This window comes from Cherax quadricarinatus, chromosome 39 (assembly GCF_038502225.1).
Source record: "Cherax quadricarinatus isolate ZL_2023a chromosome 39, ASM3850222v1, whole genome shotgun sequence".
Classification (NCBI taxonomy): Eukaryota; Metazoa; Arthropoda; class Malacostraca; order Decapoda; family Parastacidae; genus Cherax; species Cherax quadricarinatus.
Genome location: NC_091330.1, coordinates 17476532 through 17496068, shown reverse-complemented (window position 1 = coordinate 17496068; position 19537 = coordinate 17476532). Strand labels below are relative to the sequence as shown.

The 19537-nt window shown below is 47.9% G+C and overlaps 1 protein-coding gene across 1 annotated transcript in view; it reads right to left on the bottom strand.

Annotated features, from left to right (window-relative positions):
- LOC128696371 (chloride channel protein 2-like) overlaps positions 1–19537 on the bottom strand; it is a 411833-nt gene that overhangs the window by 320162 nt on the left and 72134 nt on the right. The window lies entirely within an intron of this gene.

Here is a 19537-nt window from a genome sequence, read left to right as displayed (position 1 = left end):
ATGAGGAAAGATAGAAGGGGCAGAGGGGGAGGAGAGGTTGCTCTGCTCGTAAAAAAACGATGGAAATTCGAGAAAATGGGAGGCATAGACGAGACAGGAGAAAGGGACTACATAGTAGGTACACTTCAGTCTGGGGAGCACAAGGTGGTCATTGCAGTGATGTATAATCCACCACAGAACTGCAGGAGGCCAAGAGAGGAATATGAAGAGAGCAACAGAGCAATGGTGGACACACTTGCTGAGGTGGCAAGAAGAGCTCACTCCAGCAGAGCAAAGTTGCTGGTTATGGGGGATTTCAACCACAGGGAGATTGACTGGGAAAACCTGGAGCCACATGGGGGTCCCAAAACATGGAGAGCCAAGATGTTGGGTGTGGTGCTGGAAAACCTCATGCACCAACATGTTAAGGATACTACCAGAGTGAGAGGGAAGGATGAACCAGCAAGATTGGACCTTGTGTTCACCCTGGGCAGTTCAGACATTGAGGACATCACATATGAGAGTCCCCTAGGAGCTAGTGACTATGTGGTTCCATGCTTTGAATACACAGAGTTGCAAGTGGAGAGAGTAACAGGAGTTGAATGAGAAAAGCCAGACTATAAAAGAGGGGACTACATAGGGTTGAGGAACTTCCTGCAGGAGGTTCTGTGGGACAGAGAACTGGCAGGAAAGCCAGTAAATGAAATGATGGAATATGTAACAACAAAATGCAAGGAGGCAGTGGAAAAGTTTATTCCCAAGGGCAACAGAAACAATGGGAAGATCAGAACGAGCCCCTGGTTTACCCGACGGTGTAAGGAGGCAAAAACAAAGTGCAATAGAGAATGGAAAAAGTACAGAAGGCAGAGAACACATGAAAATAGGGAGATTAGTCGCAGAGCCAGGAACGAGTATGCACAGGTAAGGAGGGAGGCCCAGCGACAGTATGAAAATAACATAGCATCGAAAATCCAGACTGACCCGAAACTGTTGTATAGCCACATCAGGAGGAAGACAACAGTCAAAGACCAGGTGATCAGACTGAGGACAGGTGGAGAACTCCCAAGAAATGATCAGGAGGTATGTGAGGAGCTAAACAGGAGATTTAAGGAAGTTTTTACAGTAGAGACAGGAAGGGCTCTGGGAAGACAGCACAGAAGGGAACATCAAGAGGGAATATACCAACAAGTGCTGGATGACATACGAACAACCGAGGAGGAGGTGCAGAAGCTGCTAAGTGACCTTGATACCTCAAAGGCGATGGGACCGGACAACATCTCCCCGTGGGTCCTTAGAGAAGGAGGAGAGATGCTGTGCGTGCCCCTAACCACAATCTTCAACACATCCCTTGAAACTGGGCAACTACCTGAGAAATAGAAGACAGCAAATGTAGTCCCCATATTTAAGAAAGGAAACAGAAATGAGGCACTAAACTACAGACCTGTGTCTCTGACATGTATTGTGTGCAAAGTCATGGAGAAGATTATCAGAAGGAGAGTGGTGGAACACCTGGAATGGAACAAGATTATAAATGAAAACCAGCATGGGTTCATGGAAGGCAAATCCTGTGTCACAAACCTTCTGAAGTTTTATGAGAAGGTAACAAAAGTAAGACACGAGAGAGAGGGGTGGGTTGATTGCATTTTCCTAGACTGCAGGAAGGCCTTTGACACAGTTCCTCACAAGAGATTAGTGCAGAAGCTGGAGGATCAGGCGCATATAACAGGGAGGGCACTGCAATGGATGAGGGAATACCTGACAGGGAGGCAACAACGAGTCATGGTACGTGAAGCGGTATCACAGTGGGCGCCTGTGACGAGCGGGGTCCCACAGGGGTCAGTTCTAGGACCAGTGCTATTTTTGATATATGCGAACGACATGATGGAATGAATAGACTCTGAAGAGTCCCTATTTGCAGATGATGTGAAACTGATGAGAAGAATTAAATCGGATGAGGATGAGGCAGGACTGCAAAGAGACCTGGACAGGCTGGACATGTGGTGCAGAAACTGGCTTCTCGAATTCAACCCTGCCAAATGCAAAGTCATGAAGATTGGGGAGGGGCAAAGAAGACCGAAGACAGAGTATAGGCAAGGTGGACAAAGACTACAGACCTCACTCAGGGAGAAAGACCTTGGGGCGACCATAACATCGAGCACGTCACCGGAGGCACACATCAACCAAATAACTGCTGCAGCATACGGGCGCCTGGCAAACCTGAGAATAGCGTTCCGATACCTTAATAAGGAATCGTTCAAGACACTGTACACTGTGTATGTTAGGCCCATACTGGAGTATGCAGCACCGGTCTGGAACCCACACCTGGTCAAGTACGTCAAGAAGTTAGAGAAAGTACAAAGGTTTGCAACAAGGCTAGTCCCAGAGCTCAAGGGAATGTCGTACAAGGAAAGGTTGAGGGAAATCGGACTGACGACATTGGAGGACAGAAGGGTCAGGGGAGACATGATAACGACATACAAGATACTGTGGGGAATAGACAAGGTGGACAGAGATAGGATGTTCCAGAGAGGGGACACAGGGACAAGGGGTCACAACTGGAAGCTGAATACTCAGACGAGTCACAGGGACGTTAGGAAGTATTTCTTCAGTCATAGAGTCGTCAGGAAGTGGAATAGCCTAGCAAGTGAAGTAGTGGAGGCAGGAACCATACATAGTTTTAAGAAGAGGTACGACAAAGCTCAGGAAGCAGAGAGTGAGAGGACCTAGTAGCGATCAGTGAAGAGGCGGGGCCAGGAGCTGAGTCTCGACCCCTGCAACCACAATTAGGTGAGTACACACACACACACACACACACACATATATATATATATATATATATATATATATATATATATATACATACATATATATATATTTATATATATATATATATATATATATATATATATATATATATATATATATATATATATATATATATATATATATATGTCGTGCCGAATAGGTAAAACTGGTAAATTAGCAAGAACACATTTAAAACTAAGTCCTAAAAATTTTTCTTATATTTCGGACATATTGCGGATGACACCCGGATTACCATGGCAGTGACCTCCATCGAAGACACCGCGAGACTCCAAGCGGACATCAACCAGATCTTCAAATTGGCCACTCACAACAATATGAAGTTCAACGAGGAGATATTTCAACTACTCAGATATGGGAAACTTGAGGAAATTAAAAATGTATCAGGGTATACGACAAATTCTAACCATACAACAGAGCAAAAAAGAAATGTGAAGGACCCCGGAGTAATAATGTCAGAGGATCTGGCCTTCAAAGACCACAACAATGTATCTACCTCATCTGCTAGGAAAATGATAGGATGAATAATGAGAACCTTCAAAACTAGGGACGCCAAGCCTACGATGATTCTCTTCAAATCGCTTGTTCTCTCTAGGCTGGAATACTGCTGTACACTAATGGCCCCCTTCAAGGCTGGCGACATTGCAGACCTGGAGAGTGTACAAATAACTTTCACGGCACATACAAGCACGATAACGCACCTAAATTACTGGGAAAGGTTGAAGGTCCTTGATCTGTATTCCCTGGAATGTAGGCGAGAGAGATACATGATAATATACACTTGGAAGGTACTGGAGGGATTGGTACCAAACCTGCACACGAATATCACTCCATATGAAAGCAAAAGACTCGGCAGGAGACGCAACATTCCCCTGATGAAAAGCAGGGGCGCCACGAGTACATTGAGAGACAACACAATAAGTGTCAAGGGCCTAAGACTGTTCAACTGTCTCCCAGCATACATAAGGGGGATTACCAATAGACCTCTGGCTGTCTTCAAAACGGCACTGGACAGGCACCTAAAGTCAGTACCTGACCAACCGGGCTGTGGTTCGTACGTCAGTTTGCGTGCGGCCAGCAGTAACAGCCTGGTTGATCAGACCTTGATCCACCATGAGGCCTGGTCTGAGACCAGGCCTCATGGTGGATCAGGGTCAACGCCGCTGGGGCGTTGACCCTCGAAACTCTCTCCAGATAAACCCCAGGTAATGTTAATGTAAAAATTAATTATTTTTTACCAAAAGAACCTTAGAAAACTTACCTAACCATATTAAAAGAAGAGCAATTTAATTTAGCCTAATCCAACTAAATATATTTTAGATAAGTTTACAATACTTTAATAATAAACAAACACAATGAAATATATTTTTTTCGTTAGGTTCAGAATGAGTTTTGCGAAATTATTGCATACACATATTTTCGTTTGCCTTATTCGACAAGAAGAGCGTTGCTATTTAAGCCAAAATCGCAAGTTTTACAGATTCTCTCTCTCTCTCTCTGTATATATATATATATATATATATATATATATATATATATACATACATATATATATATATATATATATATATATATATATATAGACATACATATATATACACACAATGTGTGTGCGTGTGAAACAGGGTAGAAAGAATGATTAAAAGAGTATAAGGAAAGGGTAGCTTCAATTACTTGGATCAAGAGCCTTTGACTAGCACTTAGGCAGCCTTCTTGAAGAGTCACAGATTACTGGGATTACCGCCCCCGAGGTTCGGTTTCAAACCAGAACTATTAGGAAGCCGGAAAATAAAGCTTTGTATGGTATTTTTTTTTTTTTAAGATTTACCACGAGTCCTATCATATCAGTCCTGCCTGAAATGAAAGGATGGTAGTACCTCCATAATGTGTGTGTGTGTGAGAGAGTGAGAGGGAGGGAGGGAGGGGGACGTCACCTACCTCGCGGCAGCAAATTGGGTTCATGGAAGCAGCGAGCGACCTCAATGATGCGCTTAAAAATACTGGGTAGAGTAGAGGTGCAGTGGTGACCCTGATGCGGGAGGAAGGGAGGGAAGGTCTGGTTGTAAGGATGTAGACGGAAGGGAGAGAGGATGGGATAGTTGTGAAGGAGGTGAGGACATAGCAGAAGACAGGTGGAAGAGAGAAAAAGGAGAGATAATGATGGAACAGCGGAGGGGAGGAGCTGGAAAAAGAGAGTGGATGGAAGAGAGAGGAAAGGGGATGGAACAAGAGGGAGGAAAGGGGATGGAGAGAGTAGAGGGGATGGAAGATTAGGGAGGGGCAGGCGTACAGAAAGGTGTGCCCGTGGCGTCTCGGTGCCCAGGACCAACTCGTACTTAAGTGGTAATGTAGAGAAATACTTCTAAAATAAATAAGTGGCTATATTCTCATCCACTTATGACATTATGTCGCCTGCAGTAGCAGCGTGTGTGTGTTAACTTACCTACTTGTAGTCTAAGAGTCGAGACACAGCTCCTTGATGCTGTGTCAGAGACCTGCCTCTACCACTTCCTCGTCTAGGTGTTAATGCTGTGTCAGAGACCTGCCTCTACCACTTCCTCGTCTGTGTGTTAATGCTGTGTCAGAGATCTGCCTCTACCACTTCCTCGTCTAGGTGTTAATGCTGTGTCAGAGACCTGCCTCTACCACTTCCTCGTCTAGGTGTTAATGCTGTGTCAGAGACCTGCCTCTACCACTTCCTCGTCTGTGTGTTAATGCTGTGTCAGAGATCTGCCTCTACCACTTCCTCGTCTAGGTGTTAATGCTGTGTCAGAGACCTGCCTCTACCACTTCCTCGTCTAGGTGTTAATGCTGTGTCAGAGACCTGCCTCTACCACTTCCTCGTCTATGTGTTAATGCTGTGTCAGAGGCCTGCCTATACCACTTTCTCGTCTGGGTGTTAATGCTGTGTCAGAGACCTGCCTCTACCACTTCCTCGTCTGGGTGTTAATGCTGTGTCAGAGACCTGCCTCTACCACTTCCTCGTCTGTGTGTTAATGCTGTGTCAGAGACCTGCCGCTACCACTTCCTCGTCTGTGTGTTAATGCCGTGTCAGAGGCATGCCACTACCACTTCCTCTTCTGGGTGTTAATGCTGTGTTAGAGACCTGCCTCTACCACTTCCTCGTCTGTGTTAATGCTGTGTCAGAGACCTGCTTCTACCACTTTCTCGTCTGTGTGTTAATGCTGTGTTAGGGACCTGCCTCTACCACTTCCTCGTCTGTGTGTTAATGCTCTGTCAGAGACCTGCCTCTACCACTTCCTCGTCTGTGTTAATGCTGTGTCAGAGACCTGCTTCTACCACTTTCTCGTCTGTGTGTTAATGCTGTGTCAGGGACCTGCCTCTACCACTTCCTCGTCTGTGTGTTAATGCTCTGTCAGAGACCTGCCTCTACCACTTCCTCGTCTGTGTTAATGCTGTGTCAGAGACCTGCTTCTACCACTTTCTCGTCTGTGTGTTAATGCTGTGTCAGGGACCTGCCTCTACCACTTCCTCGTCTGTGTGTTAATGCTGTGTCAGGGACCTGCCTCTACCACTTCCTCGTCTGTGTGTTAATGCTCTGTCAGAGACCTGCCTCTACCACTTCCTCGTCTGTGTTAATGCTGTGTCAGAGACCTGCTTCTACCACTTTCTCGTCTGTGTGTTAATGCTGTGTCAGGAACCTGCCTCTACCACTTCCTCGTCTGTGTGTTAATGCTGTGTCAGAGACCTGCCTCTACCACTTCCTCGTCTGTGTTAATGCTATGTAAATGCTGTGTTAATGCCATTCAAATCATTATGAAGCTGTGTGTAGTCTGCAATCAGTCAAACAAACGGGCTTCCACATGGATAAATTGTCATTTTTGTGGAAATTGGTGTCACGCCCCTTGTGCAGATATCCAAGAACTAGCTACAAGCAGTATTAAAACAGAGAAGTGTTTTTGGGTATGCCCAAATGAGATAAATCTGTGGACTAAAATCACAAGGGTATTAAAAGAGGACAACATCAAAGCTGCTTTCATAGAAAACCTGGAAGCTTTCTACAACAGATGGGAACATAAAAAGTCTGGGCTGAATGGTACTGCTCTTGATACTGGCCATGTAGTCAGAAACTGTAAGGCTGGAGGTGATGCCCTGGTAGTCAGTAAATGTGGGGCTGATAGTGCTGTCCTGGGAGACAGTAATGGTGAAGCTGGAGGTGCTGTCCTGGGAGACAGTAATGATGAAGCTGGAGGTGCTGTCCTGGGAGACAGTAATGGTGAAGCTGGAGGCGCTGTCCTGGGAGACAGTAATGATGAAGCTGGAGGTGCTGTCCTGGGAGACAGTAATGGTGAAGCTGGAGGCGCTGTCCTGGGAGATAGTAATGGAGAAGCTGGAGGTACTGTCCTGGGAGACAGTAATGGTGAAGCTGGAGGTGCTGTCCTGGGAGACAGTAATGGTGAAGCTGGAGTTTTTGTCCAGGTAGTCGGGAATTATACGCAGGAAGGAATACATATAAATGACCTCATAGGGGACAGGAGCCGTAGTGGGGAAACAACTGTAGTCAAAGATAAGATAAAACCAATATTGCAAACTAGAAATACCACAGGAAATAGCAAACAAGAGGACTCCACTAGCAATAGTGAGGATATATTACCAAAAACAACTGGTGGGAGCTCCATTGTTGGTGCTAGGGAGGATAGGAATAAGACAGGTAAACATGCACCAACAGGGAATACAGTCACAGAAACCCAAGGCAAACGGAAACCAAGCCTGTGCACATACTATGCACTTGGTATCTGCAGACATGGGAAATCTGGAAAAACAGACGGGACGTGCAACTATGATCACCCTAGAAAATGCCGTGCCCATATGACAACAGGAAAATGCAAACTCCCTACCTGTAAGCTTTTTCACCCTGAAATGTGTACCTCTTCAGTACAGGAAAGACTGTGCTATAACTTAAATTGCCAGGCACACCATCTAAACGGGACAAAAAGATACAAAACATCCAGGCCATGGGAAAACCTGGGTAGCCACAGCCACTCAAGAGGGAGAGGTTTTTTAGTGCCAGGAAGGAAAAAAAACTGGCAGGAAATGGCAGAAATCGTACACCAAATCCAGTCATTCCTGGAGTGGAACCACAGTCGATGGCCTCCACTCCAAACCAACAGATACAGATACTAATGCCGGACCCCCCCCCCCAGTACCAACAATACCACCAGTCCGAATACATTCTTCTTTGCAAATATACAGGGTCTAAAGCCAGCAACAAACAACAATATACCTTTCATCCGTGGACTGCTTGCAGAGGCAAAGGCAAAGTTCACGGCTTTCACCGAGACCCACATAAAGGATCACTTGGACAACGAAATATGGATCCCAGGTTACAACCTATACAGATGTGAGAGTGAACAGGCAAAAGGGGGGGGTTGGCCTGTACATTGCAGAGTCACTTGTTTGCCTCAAATGATGTAGTGGAAGTTTTAGCAGTGAAGGTCGAGAACGAAAACCTAGTCATTGTGGTAGTCTACAAGCCTACGGATGCAACATCCCAGCAATTCCAGGAACAGCTGTTAAAAACTGACCACTGTCTGGAAAATCTTCCAGCTCCTGCACCCAACATCTTGCTCCTGGGGGATTTCAACTGAAGGCACCTAAAATGGAGGAATATAGCAAATAATATTGTTGCAGTAATAACACCAGGAGGCAGCTCTGATGAAAACTCACACTCACACGAGCTTTTAAATCTCTGCACAAAATTCAATTTAAACCAGCAAATAATAGAGCCTACTAGACTGGAAAATACACTAGACCTTATCTTCACTAACAATGATGATCTGATAAGAAATGTCGCCATATCAAAAACAATATACTCAGATCACAACATAATTGAGGTTCAGACATGTATGCGTGGAGCCCCAGACCGACATAATGAGACTAGTCACAAGGGAGCATTCACCAAATTCAACTTCAATAACAAAAACATAAAGTGGGACCAAGTAAACAAAGTCCTAACCGATATAAGCTGGGAAGATATACTAAGCAACACAGACCCCAACTTATGCCTAGAACAGATTAACTTGGTGGCACTCGATGTATGCAAAAGGCTTATTCCTCTAAGAAAAAGGAGGAGTAGATGTAAAATAGAAAGAGACAGGCGCTCCCTTTACAGGCGACGGAAAAGAATAACAGAGCGGCTAAAAGAGGTCAATACATCTAAAATGCGTAGGGAGACACTGGTCAGAGAAATAGCAAGCATCGAACTTAAGCTAAAGGAATCTTATAGGAGTCAGGAATCGCGGGAAGAACTAAAAGCCATAAATGAAATCGAAAGAAACCCAAAGTATTTCTTCTCCTATGCCAAATCAAAGTCGAGAACAACGTCCAGTATTGGGCCCCTACTTAAACAAGATGGGTCCTACACAGATGACAGCAAGGAAATGAGTGAGCTACAAAAGTCCCAATATGACTCAGTTTTTAGCAAGCCGCTAACCAGACTGAGAGTCGAAGATCAAAATGAATTTTTTATGGGAGCCACAGAATTTGCTTAACACAAGCCTATCCGATGTTATCCTGACGCCAAGTGACTTCGAACAGGCGATAAATGACATGCCCATGCACTCTGCCCCAGGGACAGACTCATGGAACTCCGTGTTCATCAAGAACTGCAAGAAGCCCCTATCACGAGCCTTTACCATCCTATGGAGAGGGAGCATGGACACGGGGGTCGTCCCACAGTTACTAAAAACAATAGACATACCCCCACTCCACAAAGGGGGCAGTAAAGCAACAGCAAAGAACTACAGACTGATAGCACTAACATCCCATATCATAAAAATCTTTGAAAGGATCCTAAGAAGCAAGATCACCACCCATCTAGAAACCCATCAGTTACACAACCCAGGGCAACATGGGTTTAGAACAGGTCGCTCCTGTCTCTCTCAACTATTGGATCACTACGACAAGGTCCTAGATGCACTAGAAGACAAAAAGAATACAGATGTAATATATCCAGACTTTGCAAAAGCCTTCGACAAGTGTGACCATGGCGTAATAGCGCACAAAATGCGTGCTAAAGGGATAACAGGAAAAGTCGGTCGATGGATCTATAATTTCCTCACTAACAGAACACAGAGAGTAGTAGTCAACAGAGTAAAGTCCGAGGCAGCTATGGTGAAAAGCTCTGTTCCACAAGGCACAGTACTCGCTCCCATCTTGTTCCTCATCCTCATATCTGACATAGACAAGGATGTCAGCCACAGCACCGTGTCTTCCTTTGCAGATGACACCCGAATCTGCATGACAATGTCTTCCATTGCAGACACTGCAAGGCTCCAGGCGGACATCAACCAAATCTTTCAGTGGGCTGCAGAAAACAATATGAAGTTCAAAAATGAGAAATTTCAATTACTCCGATATGGTAAAAACGAGGAAATTAAATCTTCATCAGAGTACAAAACAAATTCTGGCCACAAAATAGAGCAAAACACCAACGTCAAAGACCTGGGAGTGATCATGTCGGAGGATCTCACCTTCAAGGACCATAACATTGTATCAATCGCATCTGCTAGAAAAATGACAGGATAGATAATGAGAACCTTCAAAACTAGGGAGGCCAAGCCCATGATGACACATTTCAGGTCACTTCTTCTATCTAGGCTGGAATATTGCTGCACACTAACAGCACCTTTCAAGGCAGGTGAAATTGCTGACCTAGAAAATGTACAGAGAACTTTCACGGCGCGCATAACGGAGATAAAACACCTCAATTACTGGGAGCGCTTGAGGTTCCTAAACCTGTATTCCCTGGAACGCAGGCGGGAGAGATACATGATTATATACACCTGGAAAATCCTAGAGGGACTAGTACCGAACTTGCACACGAAAATCACTCACTACGAAAGCAAAAGACTTGGCAGACGATGCACCATCCCCCCAATGAAAAGCAGGGGTGTCACTAGCAAGTTAAGAGACCATACAATAAGTGTCAGGGGCCCGAGTCTGTTCAACTGCCTCCCAGCATACATAAGGGGGATTACCAACAGACCCCTGGCAGTCTTCAAGCTGGCACTGGACAAGCACCTAAAGTCGGTTCCTGACCAGCCGGGCTGTGGTTCGTACGTTGGTTTGCGTGCAGCCAGCAGTAACAGCCTGGTTGATCAGGCTCTGATCCACCAGGAGGCCTGGTCACAGACCGGGCCGCGGGGGCGTTGACCCCCGGAACTCTCTCCAGGTAAACTCCAGGTATGTCAGAGACCTGCTTCTACCACTTTCTCGTCTGTGTGTTAATGCTGTGTCAGAGACCTGCCTCTACCACTTCCTCGCCTGTGTGTTAATGCTGTGTCAGAAACCTGCCTCTACCACTTCCTCGCCTGTGTGTTAATGCTGTGTCAGAGACCTGCCTCTACCACTTCCTCGTCTAGGTGTTAATGCTGTGTCAGAGACCTGCCTCTACCACTTCCTCGTCTAGGTGTTAATGCTGTGTCAGAGACCTGCCTCTACCACTTCCTAGTCTGTGTGTTAATGCTATGTGAGAGACCTGCCTCTACCACTTCCTTGTCTGGGTGTTAATGCTGTGTCAGAGACCTGCCTCTACCACTTCCTCATCTGGGTGTTAATGCTGTGTCAGAGCCTGCCTCTACCACTTCCTCGTTTGGGTGTTAATGTTGTGTCAGAAGCCTGCCCCTACCACTTCCTCGTCTGGATGTTAATGCTGTGTCAGAGACCTGCCTCTACCATTTCCTCGTCTGTGTTAATGCTGTGTCAGAGGCCTGCTTCTACCACTTTCTCGTCTGTGTGTTAATGCTGTGTCAGAGACCTGCCTCTACCACTTCCTCGCCTGTGTGTTAATGCTGTGTCAGAGGCCTGCCTCTACCACTTCCTCGTCTGTGTGTTAATGCTGTGTCAGAGACCTCCTCTACCACTTCCTCGTCTGTGGTAATGCTGTGTCAGAGACCTGCCTCTACCACTTCCTCGTCTGTGTGTTAATGCTGTGTCAGAGACCTGCCTCTACCACTTTCTCGTCTGGGTGTTAATGCTGTGTCAAAGACCTGCTTCTACCACTTTCTCGTCTGTGTGTTAATGCTGTGTCAGAGATCTGCCTCTACCACTTCCTCGCCTGTGTGTTAATGCTGTGTCAGAGACTTGCCTCTACCACTTCCTCGCCTGTGTGTTAATGCTGTGTCAGAGACCTGCCTCTACCACTTCCTCATCTGGGTGTTAATGCTGTGTCAGAGACCTGCCTCTATCACTTTCTCGTCTGGGTGTTAATGCTGTGTCAGAGACCTGCCTCTACCACTTCCGCATCTGGGTGTTAATGATGTGTCAGTGACCTACCTCTACCACTTCCTCGTCTGGGTGTTAATGCTGTGTCAGAGACCTGCCTCTACCACTTCCTTGTCTGGGTGTTAATGCTGTGTCAGATACCTGCCTCTACCACTTCCTCGTCTGTGTTAATGCTGTGTCAGAGACCTGCTTCTACCACTTTCTCGTCTGTGTGTTAATGCTGTGTCAGAGACCTGCCTCTACCACTTCCTCGCCTGTGTGTTAATGCTGTGTCTGAGACCTGCCTCTACCACTTCCTCGTCTGTGTGTTAATACTGTGTCAGAGACCTGCCTCTACCACTTCCTCGTCTGTGTTAATGCTGTGTCAGAGACCTGCCTCTACCACTTCCTCGTCTGTGTTAATGCTGTGTCAGAGACCTGCCACTACTACTTACTCGTCTGAGTGCTAATGCTGTGTCGGAGACCTGCCTCTACCACTTCCTCGTCTGGGTGTTAATGCTGTGTCAGAGACCTGCCTCTACCACTTCCTCCTCTGGGTGTTAATGATGTGTCAAAGACCTGCCTCTACCACTTCCTCCTCTGGGTGTTAATGTTGTGTCAGAGGCCTGCCTCTACCACTTCCTCGTCTAGGTGTTAATGCTGTGTCAGAGACCTGCCTCTACCACTTCCTCGTCTAGGTGTTAATGCTGTGTCAGAGACCTGCCTCTACAACTTCCTTGTCTGGGTGTTAATGCTGTGTCAGAGACCTGCCTCTACAGCTTCCTCATCTGGGTGTTAATGCTGTGTCAGAGGCCTGCCTCTACCACTTCCTCATTTGGGTGTTAATACTGTGTCAGAGACCTGCCTCTACCACTACCTCGTTTGGGTGTTAATGCTGTGCCAGAGAAGTGCCTCTACCACTTCCTCGTCTGGGTGTTAATGCTGTGTCAGAGGCCTGTCTCTACCACTTCCTCGTCTGTGTGTTAATGCTCTGTCAGAGACCTGCCTCTACCACTTCCTCGTCTGGGTGTTAATTCTGTGTCAGAGGCCTGCCTCTACCACTTCCTCGTTTGGGTGTTAATGCTGTGTCAGAGACCTGCCTCTACCACTTCCTCGTCTGGGTGTTAATGCTGTGTCAGAGACCTGCCTCTACCACTTCCTCGTCTGTGTTAATGCTGTGTCAGAGACCTGCCTCTACCACTTCCTCGTCTGGGTGTTAATGCTGTGTCAGAGACCTGCCTCTACCACTTCCTCATTTGGGTGTTAATGCTGTGTCAGAGACCTGCCTCTACCACTTCCTCGTTTGGGTGTTAATGCTGTGCCAGAGAAGTCCCTCTACCACTTCCTCGTCTGGGTGTTAATGCTGTGTAAGAGGCCTGGTTCTACCACTTCCTCGTCTAGGTGTCAATGCTGTGTCAGACCTGCCTCTACCACTTCCTCGTCTAGGTGTTAATGCTGTGTCAGGGACCTGCCTCTACCACTTCCTCGTCTGGGTGTTAATTCTGTGTCAGAGGCCTGCCTCTACCACTTCCTCGTTTGGGTGTTAATGCTGTGCCAGAGACCTGCCTCTACCACTTCCTCGTCTGGGTGTTAATGCTGTGCCAGAGACCTCCCTCTACCACTTCCTCGTCTGTGTGTTAATGCTGTGTCAGAGACCTGCCTCTACCACTTCCTCATCTGGGTGTTAATGCTGTGTCAGAGACCTGAATCTACCACTTCCTCGTCTGGGTGTTAATGCTGTGTCAAAGACCTGCTTCTACCACTTTCTCGTCTGTGTGTTAATGCTGTGTCAGAGACCTGCCTCTACCACTTCCTCGCCTGTGTGTTAATGCTGTGTCAGAGACCTGCCTCTACCACTTCCTCATCTGGGTGTTAATGCTGTGTCAGAGACCTGCCTCTACCACTTTCTCGTCTGGGTGTTAATGCTGTGTCAGAGACCTGCCTCTACCACTTCCGCATCTGGGTGTTAATGATGTGTCAGAGACCTACCTCTACCACTTCCTCGTCTGGGTGTTAATGCTGTGTCAGAGACCTGCCTCTACCACTTCCTTGTCTGGGTGTTAATGCTGTGTCAGATACCTGCCTCTACCACTTTCTCGTCTGTGTTAATGCTGTGTCAGAGACCTGCTTCTACCACTTTCTCGTCTGTGTGTTAATGCTGTGTCAGAGACCTGCCTCTACCACTTCCTCGTCTGGGTGTTAATGCTGTGTCAGAGACCTGCCTCTACCACTTCCTCGTCTGGGTGTTAATGCTGTGTCAGAGACCTGCTTCTACCACTTCCTCCTCTGGGTGTTAATGATGTGTCAAAGACCTGCCTCTACCACTTCCTCGTCTGGGTGTTAATGTTGTGTCAGAGGCCTGCCTCTACCACTTCCTCGTCTAGGTGTTAATGCTGTGTCAGAGACCTCCCTCTACCACTTCCTTGTCTGGGTGTTAATGCTGTGTCAGAGACCTGCCTCTACAGCTTCCTCATCTGGGTGTTAATGCTGTGTCAGAGACCTGCCTCTACCACTTCCTCATTTGGGTGTTAATGCTGTGTCAGAGACCTGCCTCTACCACTTCCTCGTTTGGGTGTTAATGCTGTGCCAGAGACCTGCCTCTACCACTTCCTCGTCTGGGTGTTAATGTTGTGTCAGATACCTGCCTCTACCACTTCCTCATCTGTGTGTTAATGCTGTGTCAGAGACCTGCCTCTACCACTTTCTCGTCTGGGTGTTAATGTTGTGTCAGATACCTGCCTCTACCACTTCCTCGTCTGTGTTAATGCTGTGTCAGAGACGTGCTTCTACCACTTACTCGTCTGTGTGTTAATGCTGTGTCAGAGACCTGCCTCTACCACTTACTCGTCTGTGTGTTAATGCTGTGTCAGAGACCTGCCTCTACCACTTCCTCGTCTGTGTGTTAATGCTGTGTCAGAGACCTGCCTCTACCACTTCCTCGTCTGTGTGTTAATGCCGTGTCAGAGGCCTGCCTCTACCACTTCCTCGTCTGGGTGTTAATACTGTGTCAGAGACCTGCCTCTACCACTTCCTCGTCTGTGTGTTAATGCTGTGTCAGAGACCTGCCTCTACCACTTCCTCGTCTGTGTTAATGCTGTGTCAGAGACCTGCCTCTACCACTTCCTCGTCTGGGTGTTAATGCTGTGTCAGAGACCTGCCTCTACCACTTCCTCGTCTGGGTGTTAATGCTGTGTCAGAGACCTGCCTCTACCACTTCCTCGTCTGGGTGTTAATGCTGTGTCAGAGACCTGCCTCTACCACTTCCTCGTCTGGGTGTTAATGCTGTGTCAGAGACCTGCCTCTACCACTTCCTCTTCGTGGTGTTAATGCTGTGTCAGAGACCTGCCTCTACCACTTCCTCTTCGTGGTGTTAATGCTGTGTCAGAGACCTGCCTCTACCACTTCCTCTTCGTGGTGTTAATGCTGTGTCAGAGGCCTGCCTCTACCACTTCCTTGTGTGGGTCATTCCCTTTCCTGACCACCATGCAGTTCATCTGCGTTTCTAAGTTCTATCGATGCTTCTTTTCCTTCTTTTCAAACAATTTGTCCCTGTCCTTCCTTCAGTCGTCTGAGAATCTTGTACGTCATGAGCATATCTCATCTGATCTTCGTGTCTTCTGTCATTATGTTCATTTAATTAATTAAATCTAAAAATTGAGCATTTTACTCAAAATTGAAGTTTTTAATAAAATATATAATAATTAAGTAGAAAGAATTATTTCCTAAAAATCCTTGAAAAATAAAATAAAGAGTGAAAATATTGAGAAATATTGTATTAAGGTTTCTCGTTCATACTTCATACTCTGTTAATGCTACGTGTTTAGTTATTGTAATGCCAGTCTCAGGTTCATCACTGGCGCTCATGACTACCTTGCCAGTCTCAGGTTCATCACTGGCCCTCATGACTACCTTGCCAGTCTCAGGTTCATCACTGGCGCTCATGACTACCTTGCCAGTCTCAGGTTCATCACTGGCGCTCATGACTACCTTGCCAGTCTCAGGTTCATCACTGGCGCTCATGACTACCTTGCCAGTCTCAGGTTCTTCACTGGCGCTCATGACTACCTTGTCAGTCTCAGGTTCATCACTGGCGCTCATGACTACCTTGCCAGTCTCAGGTTCTTCACTGGCGCTCATGACTACCTTGCCAGTCTCAGGTTCATCACTGGCGCTCATGACTACCTTGCCAGTCTCAGGTTTATCACTGGCGCTCATGACTACCTTGTCAGTCTCAGGTTCATCACTGGCGCTCATGACTACCTTGCCAGTCTCAGGTTCATCACTGGCGCTCATGACTACCTTGCCAGTCTCAGGTTCTTCACTGGCGCTCATGACTACCTTGCCAGTCTCAGGTTCATCACTGGCGCTCATGACTACCTTGCCAGTCTCAGGTTCATCACTGGCGCTCATGACTACCTTGTCAGTCTCAGGTTCATCACTGGCGCTCATGACTACCTTGCCAGTCTCAGGTTCATCACTGGCGCTCATGACTACCTTGCCAGTCTCAGGTTCATCACTGGCGCTCATGACTACCTTGTCAGTCTCAGGTTCATCACTGGCGCTCATGACTACCTTGCCAGTCTCAGGTTCATCACTGGCGCTCATGACTACCTTGCCAGTCTCAGGTTCATCACTGGCGCTCATGACTACCTTGCCAGTCTCAGGTTCATCACTGGCGCTCATGACTACCTTGTCAGTCTCAGGTTCATCACTGGCGCTCATGACTACCTTGCCAGTCTCAGGTTCTTCACTGGCGCTCATGACTACCTTGCCAGTCTCAGGTTCTTCACTGGCGCTCATGACTACCTTGCCAGTCTCAGGTTCATCACTGGCGCTCATGACTACCTTGCCAGTCTCAGGTTCATCACTGGCGCTCATGACTACCTTGTCAGTCTCAGGTTCATCACTGGCGCTCATGACTACCTTGCCAGTCTCAGGTTCATCACTGGCCCTCATGACTACCTTGCCAGTCTCAGGTTCATCACTGGCGCTCATGACTACCTTGCCAGTCTCAGGTTCATCACTGGCGCTCATGACTACCTTGCCAGTCTCAGGTTCATCACTGGCGCTCATGACTACCTTGTCAGTCTCAGGTTCATCACTGGCGCTCATGACTACCTTGCCAGTCTCAGGTTCATCACTGGCGCTCATGACTACCTTGCCAGTCTCAGGTTCTTCACTGGCGCTCATGACTACCTTGCCAGTCTCAGGTTCATCACTGGCGCTCATGACTACCTTGCCAGTCTCAGGTTCATCACTGGCGCTCATGACTACCTTGCCAGTCTCAGGTTCATCACTGGCGCTCATGACTACCTTGTCAGTCTCAGGTTCATCACTGGCGCTCATGACTACCTTGCCAGTCTCAGGTTCATCACTGGCGCTCATGACTACCTTGCCAGTCTCAGGTTCATCACTGGCGCTCATGACTACCTTGCCAGTCTCAGGTTCATCACTGGCGCTCATGACTACCTTGCAGTCTCAGGTTCATCACTGGCGCTCATGACTACCTTGCCAGTCTCAGGTTCATCACTGGCGCTCATGACTACCTTGCCAGTCTCAGGTTCATCACTGGCGCTCATGACTACCTTGCCAGTCAGGTTCATCACTGGCGCTCATGACTACCTTGCCAGTCTCAGGTTCTTCACTGGCGCTCATGACTACCTTGCCAGTCTCAGGTTCATCACTGGCGCTCATGACTACCTTGCCAGTCTCAGGTTCATCACTGGCGCTCATGACTACCTTGCCAGTCTCAGGTTCATCACTGGCGCTCATGACTACCTTGCCAGTCTCAGGTTCATCACTGGCGCTCATGACTACCTTGTCAGTCTCAGGTTCATCACTGGCGCTCATGACTACCTTGCCAGTCTCAGGTTCTTCACTGGCGCTCATGACTACCTTGCCAGTCTCAGGTTCTTCACTGGCGCTCATGACTACCTTGCCAGTCTCAGGTTCATCACTGGCGCTCATGACTACCTTGTCAGTCTCAGGTTCATCACTGGCGCTCATGACTACCTTGCCAGTCTCAGGTTCTTCACTGGCGCTCATGACTACCTTGCCAGTCTCAGGTTCATCACTGGCGCTCATGACTACCTTGTCAGTCTCAGGTTCATCACTGGCGCTCATGACTACCTTGCCAGTCTCAGGTTCTTCACTGGCGCTCATGACTACCTTGCCAGTCTCAGGTTCATCACTGGCGCTCATGACTACCTTGCCAGTCTCAGGTTCATCACTGGCGCTCATGACTACCTTGCCAGTCTCAGGTTCATCACTGGCGCTCATGACTACCTTGTCAGTCTCAGGTTCATCACTGGCGCTCATGACTACCTTGCCAGTCTCAGGTTCTTCACTGGCGCTCATGACTACCTTGCCAGTCTCAGGTTCATCACTGGCGCTCATGACTACCTTGCCAGTCTCAGGTTCTTCACTGGCGCTCATGACTACCTTGCCAGTCTCAGGTTCATCACTGGCGCTCATGACTACCTTGCCAGTCTCAGGTTCATCACTGGCGCTCATGACTACCTTGCCAGTCTCAGGTTCATCACTGGCGCTCATGACTACCTTGCCAGTCAGGTTCATCACTGGCGCTCATGACTACCTTGCCAGTCTCAGGTTCTTCACTGGCGCTCATGACTACCTTGCCAGTCTCAGGTTCTTCACTGGCGCTCATGACTACCTTGCCAGTCTCAGGTTCATCACTGGCGCTCATGACTACCTTGCCAGTCAGGTTCATCACTGGCGCTCATGACTACCTTGCCAGTCTCAGGTTCATCACTGGCGCTCATGACTACCTTGCCAGTCTCAGGTTCATCACTGGCGCTCATGACTACCTTGCCAGTCTCAGGTTCATCACTGGCGCTCATGACTACCTTGCCAGTCTCAGGTTCATTACTGGCGCTCATGACTACCTTGCCAGTCTCAGGTTCATCACTGGCGCTCATGACTACCTTGCCAGTCTCAGGTTCATCACTGGCGCTCATGACTACCTTGCCAGTCTCAGGTTCATCACTGGCGCTCATGACTACCTTGCCAGTCTCAGGTTCATCACTGGCGCTCATGACTACCTTGCCAGTCTCAGGTTCATCACTGGCGCTCATGACTACCTTGCCAGTCTCAGGTTCATCACTGGCGCTCATGACTACCTTGCCAGTCTCAGGTTCATCACTGGCGCTCATGACTACCTTGCCAGTCTCAGGTTCTTCACTGGCGCTCATGACTACCTTGCCAGTCTCAGGTTCATCACTGGCGCTCATGACTACCTTGTCAGTCTCAGGTTCATCACTGGCGCTCATGACTACCTTGCCAGTCTCAGGTTCATTCACTGGCGCTCATGACTACCTTGACAGTCTCAGGTTCATCACTGGCGCTCATGACTACCTTGCCAGTCTCAGGTTCATCACTGGCGCTCATGACTACCTTGCCAGTCTCAGGTTCATTCACTGGCGCTCATGACTACCTTGCCAGTCTCAGGTTCATCACTGGCGCTCATGACTACCTTGCCAGTCTCAGGTTC